General features: G+C 46.7%; 1 long non-coding RNA gene across 1 annotated transcript; it reads right to left on the minus strand.

Annotated features, from left to right (window-relative positions):
- Positions 1 to 695: 695 nt before the first annotated feature.
- LOC139597674 (uncharacterized) lies at positions 696 to 9029 on the minus strand. Its single transcript, XR_011681679.1, has 3 exons — positions 7689 to 9029; positions 6228 to 6339; positions 696 to 1450 (listed from the first exon to the last, which is right to left on the minus strand). It is a non-coding gene; the product is annotated as an uncharacterized lncRNA (long non-coding RNA).
- Between the last annotated feature and the right edge of the window lie 2521 nt (positions 9030 to 11550).

Genomic DNA, 11550 nt, shown 5'->3' on the forward strand with positions numbered 1-11550 from the left:
GGATGCGTCTCAGGGAGGATGGAGGTAGGTAGATAGAGACTCGACCTGGAGAGGAGAGACCCCTGAGTCTCCTAAAATGTGCTGGCCATCATCAGGCCCAGGAAGGATTTGCTGGCCAGGAAGGGGAGACAGTGATTTCCACTGCATTTCTTTTTATTTTGCCCTCCCCAGAGCCCCGGGCTTCCCTATGTTCAGCATTGCCAGATTACCACAAAGCCCCACTTTGGAGATCCAGCCTTTGTGCTCGGTGATCCCTCCAGGGAAATGGGAAGGGAACAATCCCAAAGCTCCTGTGCATGTCACCCCAGTGACATTTCTTGCCCTGGTGCCAGACAGGATTGCTGGATGTCAGCAGACAGGACCAGGCTGGATGCCCAGCAGCATGTCCCAGCTCAGTCCACCAAGTCATTCTCCCCCCAGATCTCAGGAAAAATCCTCTGTCTAAGGAGGAAGAAGCCCCACTCCCTGGAGTGGGAATCGGTGTACAAACCCCTGTTATCCTGTGCATTCCTTACCTCCTACGGTGCAGAGTCCCTCATCTGCCTCTCTCCTGCACAAGGGAAGGAGGGCATCCACAGATTCCCCCTTCCTTTCTCCATGGCACAGTCTTGTACCCGGAGCCCTCAAAAGCCCTCCACTGAAATGTATTTTATTCAGGAAAGAGAAACAGCAACAGGAGTGCTTGAGCTGGGACATGAGGGTGTCCTTAAAGGATTAATCGGCTTTATTTATGTCTCCAAGTACCGACAATTTGTCACTGGAAAGAGGGAGACACCAGATGAAATAAATAGTGGAGAAAAACAAAGACAAATAATTAGGTACACAATATGCCTGTGGAGTGCATCTTAAAAAGAGTTATTTGGGACAGGCTGTACTGATGCTGGATTATAAAAAGGACTGGATAATTTTATAAGTAATATAATGCTTCCATAGTGTGTGAATGTATCTCAGGCTTCAGGAAATAAGGTACTCAGCTTACAAAAATAAAACCTGCCAATTGTATCATATGATTATACAATTCTCTGGATCAATTACTATCCTTTTTTTTATAATTTTGCATTTCCTCAGGCCTTGGGTACCACGCAGCACTGGCAGTTGAATGAGCTATTAATGGAGCATTGGTGAGCATCCTAATGGAAAAGATCACATTACCAAAAAAAAACCCCAACAGAATTGATTTGTTGTGTGTTCATCGATTTAGCCCCTTCCCTGACAGAAGTGAGGCATGCTGTGATCCCACTGCTTGTCCTTCAGGCGTCCATCAGTCATTCCCTCAGCCTCCCAGCTGCCGCACACGCCTCTGGCTGCCACATCCTCGGTGAGAGTTGCTGCCAGGGCTGAGGGAACAGGCCATTAGCTGGCCACACCAGCCTCTGCGTGTCTCCTGCTGTCAGCCAAGAGCCTCACGGTCGATGGTGGCATTTAGAGGGCCACAAAGGAGTGAGGGCTCCTGTAGAAGAGGAAAAGAAAAGATGGAGAAGGGCTGTAAGTATTGTGAAAGGTTTAGGAGGAGTGAGTGGAAAGGGGCGTTTGATTGGGGGAAGCTTGGAGTGAGCTAAAATTGGGGTATAGAAGCACACAGGATAAACTGCAAGAAAGAAAGGAAGGATGAACCTATTAGATATGCAGCCATCCAAAACCCTAATGTATTCTTACATGAACCTGTCTGGCTGCAATGATTTCTGAGATGTCCAGATAGCCACATCCCATTTCTTCCCATAACCCCGTGGAGGAAGCTGTTGCCCTGCTGAGGCTGCCAGCCCCTCTTTTATGGGACAGAGCTTCAACTACCTTCATTTCAAACTCTAAAAAAGGGAAAGATGGGGAAAAAATGCTTAGCAAGGAAAAAAAACCTGGGAAGGACATCACAAATAGTGCAGAGCCATACACCTTCAAGCCCCTTGCAAATGGAACTGTGTTGGGGACATAGCCAAGGAGGAGTAAATGAGCCAAAACATCCTTGTCCCTGAGCATGACTGCCCTCCCAGATCTCTCTCCAAATCCTTCGATTGAGTCAAGGAGCTGCAAAGTCACCCAAATCCCCTTCACCTGCTCAGCCCCAGCCACAGTGGAGCGCCATGTGTGCTGGAGAGGGACAGCTATTTCCTGTGTCTTCAGGAATAATTTGATGCTCATTGTGGTATTTGATATGTTGTCATTGAGTTGTCATTGACTGAAGCTGGCAGTACCTCTGCACCACTGGCAGCCAGCACCTTTGTGGGCAGTCACAATCACTGCACAAGTGTTGTCACTTGTGTGACTGCAAAGGGCTTTGGCATGAGTGGCACCATTTGGGCATTTTACATCTCCCTCACACATCTAAACCCACTTTTTGACTAGCTCTGACCGGGCTTGAAAACGCAGTTTTCCTTTGTTGCGTTAAATTTGGGAATATCTTACTGCAAAATCAAAACAGGACCCAGCTTCCCATGGCTGCCCATTTCCCAAGGTAGGTAGCTTTGAGGGCTCCCCATGAATGATGGGGCTGGAAGCACAAACAGAAGAAGGAAACTTTGCACAAAAGGTTTTTAATCAAAGAAAGCAAAGAGCACAGCAGATAAATGTATTCACATTAAGGTCAGTCTTAAACATACTTCAGGGATCTAATCTGAAGACCTTTGAAGTCAGAATTTTTCTGTCGAGTACAGTGGGTTTTTTGGATCAGGTTCCAAGTGCAATTTGTCTCCTGGGTTTTTTTTCTGGTAATTTTTGTTGAGGTTTCTTTTGGTTTTTCTTTTTCCCTTTTCCTCTTTGTTTTTTTGGGTTTTTTTAATAATGATTAAAGCCACATCAGCTGTAGTGGATTGCTTCTCCTCTTTCTGCTTTAAGAAGCCAGGAAGAGAATCATGGAGCCTAGTTTCCTGCTCCTCTGCAGAAAGCAAATGGCTATCCTTGGATATCAATCACTGGGGTAAAAGCTAAGAAATGTTACCAAGGAAACGTTGTCAGACCCATTGGCAGTCTCCTTTGTTTACAAAGTTTACCCATGAGCAGCATTTTATTGTTTTGAAATCAAGAAATGTTAAAATAAAATAAATCTTCGATGGACTAACCTGTTATGCACCCTCCCTAGTGTAACAAACACCCAAAATATATTGCTGTATTTTGATCCAACATATAGTTAATCCATTGATCATCTTTGAATTAGTAATATAAACTGGCTGTCTGAACAAATAAAAAGTAGATTTATCACTGCGTAAAATGTGTTATTTCTCCAAGCAGGTAAACATTAAATATACTTGTAAACCAGAGCAAGAAAAATGAAGGACTGCAGTGTGTCACATGTTGATCCAGCTGTGAGGTGTGAATAATAGCAAAGTGGGTGCAAAAGTGACAGAGCTGACTTTGATCAGTGAGATGCTACTTTCTCATTGTGTGGGTGCATTTAGTACCCATGGAAGCAGGGGATTAATAGCATCCATTCCAGCCAGACCTTGTGAAACAGGTGCTATTCCACACTTCCAGCACGCAGCACTTACAACACCCTCCAGCCATGGACCTGTGTTGCCCCAGCGTAGTTTTCCTGGTGTCATGCTACCCACTGCTCAGCACCTCCTGGGAGGTGACAAGTGCCTGTGGCTGTGAGTCACTTAGGTGCAAGCTGAGGGCACACCGAGTCTTGTAGGAGGAGGCACTTGTGCTTTGGCAAAAGTTTGCTATTTAAATAGGAGGCCCTGCTGCAGGTTTTGTGATACATGTGAATAGAAATCATGGTGCCACTTTCACAGCCCCAGAGCTGTGGACCTCAGATGTCAAAGGGGCAGGGCTGGTGCTCTAGAGCAGTGTAGAAATGGAGTTAACGCCTTCAAGGGTGCATGTGAAGCCACTCAGATTTCCCACTAGTTCACCTAAAATTATGCCTATTCTTGGTCCCTAAGAACTTTGGAGAGCATCTAATCCTCAGGCCACATTCAGCACTCCTCCTTAAAAGGGAGGGAAGAGGCATTCAAATGCCCAGGAAAAGCTGGGCCATGTGCTCACGGTGCAAAGGAAGAGAGGATCCAGTTTTGTGTGAGCACTGTAACCAGGCAAGCCCTGCTCTCCCATAAACCCAGCTGTGAGGTGCTCAGAGCCTAGGGCTCGTGCTGGATGGGAATGCATCCTCTAGGAGCACTGGGGCCCTAGTGGACAATGTGGTGTCAAAGCACAGTCTGAGAAGACATCAATAAAAAATATTTTTCATACCCATCTGCTTCCAAGTATTATAAACTTTCCCTCAGACAGAAAGGGCAGAGTTATGCCTTAATTATTGCAAAATAAAAAGATTAAAATTGACTAATGTGTTCAGGCACCAGGATCAAGTCACATATCTATCTAGCTTTATTGACACTTTCTTGGGCAGTGCAGAGGGAGGCCAGCCAGGCAGTCCTGATGATTAACTGTAATATTCTCTGACTTAGATAATGATTTCTGCTTATTTTTACGTTTTATCTTTAAGGACAGAGTATTCTGGACTGCAGGATCTTGTGGGAATTACAAAACTGGGGAGGGGAGAACTCTATTATCCTGAAAGTAATTAAGAACAAAAAAATAAAGGAAGAAGTAGTGACTCTTCCTTCTGTGGCTGACTCAAGATCCATACAGCATGATCGACCCTGCAACCACAGACAGGCTGCAGTCACTTGGAGGGGATGCTCAGCTAAACAGTGACACCCCAACACTGGAGAAAACCCCCAGAATCTCACTGCCCACTGCTAATCTGGAGGAAGCAGCAGCTCACAATCCTACATGAGGCTGGGGTGACCGTCACTTTTGTGATGCTGTGCCTGGGCTTTCATTAGACTTCACTGGTGTGCTTCCTGCAGTCTGCTGGAGCCAGCTGGCATTTTGGGTGCCGTTCAGAGGGAAGAGTTTGCATCAATGCTAAATACTGAGGAAACCTTTACAGATAAAGATGTGTGCAAATGTCTCTCTGTTCAGGAACTCAGGGGCCAGGCTTTACTTTCTCCTTTCCTATTTTGCTGCCATTTATTACTTGAAATCCATCGTGAAGCTTCCTGAGCCTGATTTTCCCCAAAACCACAGGAGTCTTCACGAGAGCCTATAGTGGACATACTGAGGCCATTAACCTCAGATGCAGGTTTCTGCCTCCTTTCCACCAAGGACTTCCTCTGACATGGATGAAAATCAATTAAGTTTTGTTCTCTGCCTCAGCTTCCCATCTGCAGGACAGAGAAGACAGCACCTTTTTGCCTCTGCAGGAAGACAACATCAGTGAGGATGTATCCCCAGCCCTTTTCCCAGGAGTGAGAGATTTTCCCCTCACAGCAGGAGCATTATTTTCCATCAGGGCTTGCATGTTAATCCATTGCTCTGTAAGGGCAGCTACCTCCCAGTAACCTGGTCTCTTCCCAGGCATCCCACTGAAGAGCAGCCACAACACAGTCTCTGTCAAGACTCATGAAAGCCAAAGAGCACTTTCCCTTTTGTGTTTCACAAACCAGTCACAGGCAGCAAGGACTTCAGCCCTTAGGGGAATTATCTCCCTCTCACAGAGGGACACTGAGTCATGGAGCTGGGACATGAACTTCTCACAGCTGGGTAGGACACCCTAGCCATGGTTTGCTGGGGAATGGACAAACTGCAGAGGACTGTTCACCTCCAATTTCCTTCTTTTCTCCACGCTGGATGAAAAACTATTCCCTTGGCTGATAGAGGGGAGTCAGTATGCTTCAAGGCTATCATCACACTGCTCTGCTTAACCACTTCTCCTTCCCCCTGCACACCAACATCCCCTTCTCACCCCTGTGACATCTGCAGGCAGAGAACAACCACTGCCTGCCAGTGATCTGGTGGTGGCTGGCAGTGATGAGTCAGTGGAAGCTGAGAGCAGATATACCTCATGATCCCCTCACACAAATGAGGGAAGGCAGTCCACTGAATGTGGCAAGAAAACATAGCCCCAGCCTGGCTGATAACTGCACTTTCCTGCCTCTTGCCACTTGTGTGATGCCTGAACAGCACAAAAGCATGTCAGTGCCTCATGTCTATAATCCAGAGTTCTCAGAGATGCTGAAGGGAATTCATAGTGATGCTGCTGTGTTCAGAACAAATGCTTATCTGAATCAGTTGAAAATAGTATAATTTATCTTAGTGCTGTTCCCCCCACTTTCCTGTTCCAGTCCCAGCATCATATAAAAGAGAGTCTCAAAGCCTCAAAGTGGGCTTCTTGTTCATTTATATGGACAGTTGGTAAAACCAGATAAAATGTGTCTCAAGACACTCACCTCAGCTTGGAGTGTCTCCTTTTCTCTGTCACTCTGTGGCCTTACCCTGCTGGGAACAAGTAACTCCTCTGAGCATCCACAGGTCCAGCTGCACGAGGCTGGGAGAACTTTTCTGCAGGCGGAATTCCAGGCAATGAGCAAAACTGGGATAGAAACACTATGAATATTTCTTAATCACATTAAACAAACAGAGGGAAAGGAGTCCATGAAATGCAGCAAGGGTTATAGATCAGACAGGGACAAACCAGATGGGGGAGGAAAATGGAGGGTGCTGAATTGAAGCACTACTAGCTCCTGACTCCTGCTGGAAACGCTCTCCCGGCTTTAGCCGGCTTGCAAAGCCAGCTGCTGGTGAGCCAGCTGTCCTCAGCCCCGTGAGCAAAGGCAATGTCCCGTTCCTATAGGAGTGGCTGCTCCTCTAGGAAATGAAAACTCCAAACTGCGGAGCTGAGCAGGGCTGTGCCGGGGGACCGCGGTGCTCCTGCCACATCAGCACCTGAGGGCACTGCACAGCTGAAGTCACTGTAGCTGTGGCATCACCAGTGCCCAGCTGAGCAAGGCACTAACAACTGGCCATTGCCAGCAGGTATTTAAGCACCAGCAATGATTTTGGGCAGCTGTTTGCCAAAGGGCTTTGCAATTGCCGCTCCCCTGCGGTCCCCTGTTCATACCCTGCAAGGCAAAGACAAAGCTGTGCTGTGATTTTTCATTAGCTGATTGCTTTTACAGCCTCTGAACTTTACTCTTTGATACTTGATCATCTGGACTTTTATTTGTTAAAGGAAGCATGACATGCAACCACTTTCCTAATGTACACCAGGTTGGTTTCCCTTGCTCACGTCCCGGTCCGAAGAGAGCCCACTAATTATCTATGTATATTTCTGCTTTGTGCGTTTTTTCCATGGATCCCGCTCCTTTACGTATGCCAGCGTTCATACGCCACCCAGTGGCTCCCGAGGCGCTGGGTGCGGATCTCGCCAGCGACAGGGCCCCAGGTCCCCAAACCACCCAGCTTCCCATGAAATATCTTCCCAGCGGCAAGGGCAGGGGCAGCACAGAGCCGTGCTCCCGGGGCTGAGGCAGCAACACGCTCTGAACCCCCTTGCAGACCTTGGTGCAGGTAAGCACACCACTAGCTCGCTCATTTAACCACAACACTTGTTCTGCAGTCTCAGGGCGCAGCACTGCACTGGCAAGTTTAGCACAAGCCAATGGGGCACTTCATGTGCACCCCTTCTGGTTGCTCACATCCAACATGCACATGTGAATGCTTTCTGCTGGGTCACTTGGGCTTGTGGTCTTGTTCTTAGTTTTCAGCCAGCTTTTAGTCAAATTTTAGTCTGAAATAAAGAAATATATCTTCTTGGAGGAAAAACCAGAACACCCTTTCCAAATCACATCTAGCTATGAGTTCTTCAGTCAAGCACAAAAATAGTCTGTGCTATGTCCCCAGCTTCTTACCAGGTCTCCCTGTTCATGTTGACTTGGACTGCTGTTCCTGAGCTGAGCAGCCAGCTATGAGGCAAGCTGAGGGGAAAAAAAGAAATAGTAACATACATCTGAGTCCTAGACCACAAAGAGACTTGGGTGGGACCTCAGTTTTACCTGAGCTGCCTGTTCTGCCTTTTTGTTGGTTTTTCTCCTTCCTTTTTTTTTTTTTTTTTTTTTGCTATACAACAGTCTTACACTCTTCACCTACTCTTCAAAAGCCAACAACAAGCACAAATAGCTCTCCAACAAGATCTACATACTGTGCCATCCTGTGCAACAATAAATTTCCCTGCTGACTCTCTACTTCTTGCATTCACCAGACTCTGCCAACTTCGTGCTTTAAGAGTCTGGTCTTTGATTTGACATGTAGTTATTGGGCATTAGGCATTCATCTCATTCATTTCGCTGTTCCCTGAGGGCATGTTCTTCACCATTTGTTGTCATAATGCTTGAGGGCGAGAAGTCATTTTTCTTATTTAGCCGCTGGTCTATTATTTCTCCCTGACGCTTGCTGTCGGATGCCAGAGATGAGATGCCCCTTTGGACAGAGCAGGCACACCCAACCATATTTGCAAAGCAAATCACTGTAAGCAAGTCAGCATTAGTGGCTGAACTGGGATGGAAAACCTGACCCTTGTAAAGTGATACCCTAATGACAGGCCAGGGATGGATCCTAACATACATAGATCCCCTTCTCTGGAGGGAATGATCCTGGAGGTCTTAGAAAGTCCAAAACATGGAGTCTCAATGTTTGAAACTGCCCCAGCTGTTTCCCACCCTCTATGCAGGGCCAGGCAAAAGAGACCTTTGTTATTACAAATGCAGCAGGATCAGGATTTTGTCCCAGGATAGTTTTTCACTGATTAGCACAGCTGAGCTGGGGTTCAAACAAGTGCCAGGGGACAGGGCAATAGCTCCTCTCTTCAGCTCCTCGGGATGCCTTGGCCACCTCGGGGTCCTTCTGAGGAGAGAGGGAGTAAACAAAATGGAGAATAACTTTCTGTCCTCTGGAAGAGAGCACGCGAGGGCAGGCAGCTCCCTTTCCAGGATGCCCTTTGTCCAAAACCTGACTAGCCAAGCATACTGCCTCCCTTTTGTTACCCAAATGTTGCTGCTCCATAGCACTTGACCAAAGCTGACCCCAAGCAGATTAGACACAGGCGAGCGCCTCGTGTTTGTAGCGGCTGCAATTCCCTGCACGCTCCTTGGGGCCAGCCTCGTCGTGGGGCTCAAACACCACTGCACAGCCTGGCACACGCAATTCTGGAGCCCTGTGTGCCACACCTGAAGGGCAAGGTGGGCAAAAGGACAGCTCCCATCTGGAGAGGCGCACATGGCAGTACTTCATGTGAAACCCAGACTAAATTCAGCTAAACCCTACATTTTTGCATAGGTAACACATTCCCTTCCCCAGCATTTCTGAATCACCATATTCATCTGCAAACACTAAATATAATAAACACCATTGTAGGCTCCATCCAAGCCTGGCTATAATTAAATATATTGACTGATAAATGGAATATAGTTATACCTCTCCATCTGGTCTCAGCAGAGGACCACTGACATTTTGTTCATATACCCTCATTTTTTCGTCTCTTTCAGAATGAGATTTGCATCATAGCTTTTTAATGAGCTAATAGTTAAAATAGCCCCCTATAATTATGCTAGAATAATCCAGCATTATTTCAGCTTAATTATAGGGGGATATCTTAACTATACATCATTTGCAGTTCTCAGTCACTCTAATGCGCAGATGTCTGAAGAAATGACATAAAACACTAGCAAGTTATAAAATATCTAGAGTGGTGCTCATTGCGTCTGTGGAAAATGATCACATCTATTTTCCGTACCTCTGCTATGCAGTCTCCCTGCTCAGATTATTTCCTGCTAACACACAAGAGATAATATTGAAAGCAATGGAAATAAAATACTTCACTATCTTGTGTCATGCTCTGATATTGTTGACTCTTTCATTTTTATATCTCCTTGATCCTCTCATAAATCTTCATATCAACATACCGCAGTTAATTTTTCCAAACCTTTAACATCTCTGGAAGCAAACCAATTCCTGAACCTACTGCCTTCATAGTTGTGGCTAGGCTATGGGCTGCCTTTAACTTTGCTGTGGGTTTTTGCTTATTAGCATTAAATGACCTGGAAAAATTGCCCTGGCAGCACGTGGCATTGCTATTCACGGTTAAACTCCGCTTCCCCTGCTGGAGACTGCCACATCCCTACAAGGCAGCATTGTTGGAAACGTCAGCTTGCCATTCTGGATAGATGCATCTCTTCCTCATCACATGGCTCTTCCCCCTGGTGCACCTCCCGCTGTGGATGTGGGATGCCTGTGAGAAGACAGGAGAGAAATGACTGCAAAGTGGCTGCTGCTTGGGGAGGTGTAGCTGTCACCTCTGTCCTCTCACATTCACCACCCCAACCATGTATACTCCTTTCCTGTAGCAAGAAACAATGCATGTCCCCAAGTAGATATTGTCATGTTGATAGGCTTGCATACTCAGAGAAGGAAAGATTCACAGGAAAATTCCCCTAAGGACTTCTATAACAGGAAAAGCTTGGAGTTTTGTTCCATCAACACCATTCCTCATGCTGCCTCACAGAGCAGAATTTGAGGGAAATCTCTGTATGTTGGAATAGGTGAAGGAAAAGGGGTGGTTGGAAAGCTGGTGTCAGCAGGATCTTGTGAGAACAGTCAGAGCTGCAAGCATGCACACAGACAGAGCTCAGCAGTGAGGTGATCACGGGAAGATAGGCTGTGCTCCACCTGTGTATTTTTGGCCAGGCATGGAGAGGGCCATCAGAGACAGGCTGAAACCACACGGGAACTTCTGACCTTGCAGGGTGTTACTGTGAAAGGGGTCTCCATAATACAGTGAGGCATAATTCGTATCTTTGAGCAAACTGAGGAAATGGGCAGCCCTGCTGCTTCCAGGGAGGTGTTGAGCACAATGGAAGAGCACTGGGAGAGGACTCCTAGCTCCAAAGGGAGCACAGGCAGAGCTGCCTTTCTGTGCAGCCTGTGAACCAAGTACTATTTTTAGATTCGCTTCTCTCTTTAAACACCTGTGGATCAGCCTAATGGACAGAGAGATAGTCTATAATAAATGTCATAACCTCCCTGGAAAATACCTCTTGGCTTTTAAAGTAATCCCTTGATACTTTGAGAGGACTGCTGCGTGACACTGATTAAACCTCTGGGGTTGGTCTTGCTGAGGTAGCACTTCATGCTTGTAGGATGCTCTTCCCTTGCCAGGCTGGCCTTCAACTTTTCTCTTTAAGGCAATACAGGGTCCAGAACCCCTCAAGACTATGATCCTATGATTATCTGGGCTTGATAGACCTAATCATAATCCTGTGATTATCTGGGCTTGCATCAGAGATGTCCCTCCTTGAGGCATGAACTTATTTTCCCTTCAAAGAGGTAGTAGTTGTTACAAAAACCTTGTCCTTATTCCCACTAGTCCAACAATCCTACCAGCATCCTTCTTCCTCAGCAGAGGTCCTGGTCTTTCAGGGATGACACTCTTCTTAAATTGTTCTCCATGGTAGTTTGCCCTATCCCTCCCTTCCCAGAGCATCTGACTGAAAAGGAAGGAAAGGTGAGCATCTCACCTTTGAGCATCTCACACCCACCCAAATGCTCCAAATTGGCCTTGGGAGAGTTACAAGCAGGACATTGATGGTGGAGGGAACTGCAGAAGTTGGTCTTATCCATGCCTCATTCCCACAGAAGCCCTTGACAGGCAATAGCTGATACCCTGCACCTGGAGAGGATTGGTGTCCTCTCACCTGTCAGTCCTCCACTTGGGGCTAA

The sequence above is a fragment of the Agelaius tricolor genome, unplaced genomic scaffold, assembly GCF_023055355.1.
Source record: "Agelaius tricolor isolate 1412-34295 unplaced genomic scaffold, bAgeTri1.0.p SCAF_1, whole genome shotgun sequence".
NCBI lineage: Eukaryota > Metazoa > Chordata > Aves > Passeriformes > Icteridae > Agelaius > Agelaius tricolor.